A 1767-nucleotide genomic window follows, 5' to 3' on the forward strand; every position below is an offset into this window, starting at 1 on the left:
CCCCCCCCCCCCCCCACTTTGCTTTTCGGATGGAGCTGGTCGGGAGGGCAAACTGTGCCGCCTCCTTGGGACCCACGCAGCTGCTGTCTTTGAGGATGCTGCCCTCCAGTTGGGTGCCCAGGGGAAGGTGTTCTTGGAGGTGGGGTGTGTGTAACCGTTCCCGGGTCTTCCCTCCTCTACTGCAACTGTCCTGTGTTTTTGTGGTTGAGGAGGGTAGACTGCCCAGAATCTCCACGGCTACTCATTACACTGTTTACCAAACACTCCCTGGCTGTGCTGATGAAAATCAAGAGAACAGCTAAAAGAATTCAAACCTGAGTTGCTGACGGTGAGCTCATAGCTTCCTTCCCTCCTCTGCAGTTTTAGGCTGAAGTTCTGTTTTAATCCTCCTGGGATTGCCAGGTGGGAGCCCAGGGCAAGGAAACCAACCAGGTGGGCGCTGGTGAATGCCAGCCCTCCCGTTCTTGCCCCCAAATGTTCTTATCGCACTTGATTCACAAGCCTGCTTGAAGCCTCCACGTACAGGCTTTGAATAGGAGCCAGGGCAACTGGGGTTTCTCTTGATTCATGTGGGAAACTCATCTGCGTTCATCTAAACTTTCTTCTGGAGCTCGGCATTCTCCTTGGTGAGGTTATGCTACTTGAGATATGAGGCCACCACATCAAAAACTTTTCTGTGGTGTGTGATTTTCTTTTGACAATTGTCTTCAGGCTTTAAAGAAGCTGGCTGTTGGGCCGGTGATATTGATTACTCGGGAAAGTAACATAACAGGGAAGAGCAGAAGAGTGATTCGGTCTGTACTCTTTATTCAGGTTTCGGAGAGGAATTAAAAAACTCATTTGAACGGAAGTGGCACGTTCAGCTCATGGTGTTTGGGAGTTGGAACTTTATTACTTTCAGTCACAGGTGTATGAGAGGTTGTAATATTTAAATTACCTAAAAGTATGCATCTGTGAAAAAGCGTGTGGGTTCCCGGCACCGCCTGCTGCTGGGAGATAAGGTTGTCTTTCCCTTGTCCTTGATGCCCAATCCAGATCTCTGATAGCCAGGCCATTTCTGGGGTGGGAGCTGAGGGGCATTTGTCCTTTTCATTTTCTTCTCTATATTCACTTGAAAATTGCGTTGACCGACTAAAGGACACGATGCTCAGGCGTCCTGCTTCTGACCGGGTCATCAGTTGATTCTGGGATGTTAAGAAATATCAAAAAGATTCCACAGACGCCTTAATTAATAGTAATGGTGCCTTGCGTTTAGAGATGGGGCACCTGTTACCCAGTGCTCTTAGGCCACACTCAGTGGAACCTCCGCGCTGACTCGTGCCTGCCTTATCTGCCATCAGATTGTCATGGTCGCTGTACGGAGGCCTCCCCGTAGATTATGGGGGTAATGACCACATTCATGTGAGCCATGGTGCTGGCTCAGTTTTTTTCCAGTTAGATTGTTTGGAACTGCAGTTGGCGCACCTGAAGGCAGGGTGGCAGGGCCTCAGTTATGAAGTCAGTGTGCATTCCGCAGGTAGAGACCGACCTTTACGGCCCTGGCGGTGATCCTTCACAAACCTGAAAGTATCTTGGTGCCTGAAACCTGACTTCTGATGGGTCCCAGTGGTGGTCCCTGGGGCGGCTGTGTAGGAATTCCTTCAGACGTTTGGTATTGCGATGATTATGTTCTGTCTGCTGACTGCAGACAGTCTTAAAAGAATTCTCCAAGTATACTCAGAGGTATTCTGTGCCATGCAATGTTCTTGACGTGTGTGTAGTTCCAAA

This window comes from Herpailurus yagouaroundi, unplaced genomic scaffold, assembly GCF_014898765.1.
Source record: "Herpailurus yagouaroundi ecotype Mexico unplaced genomic scaffold, PumYag 182, whole genome shotgun sequence".
Classification (NCBI taxonomy): domain Eukaryota; kingdom Metazoa; phylum Chordata; class Mammalia; order Carnivora; family Felidae; genus Herpailurus; species Herpailurus yagouaroundi.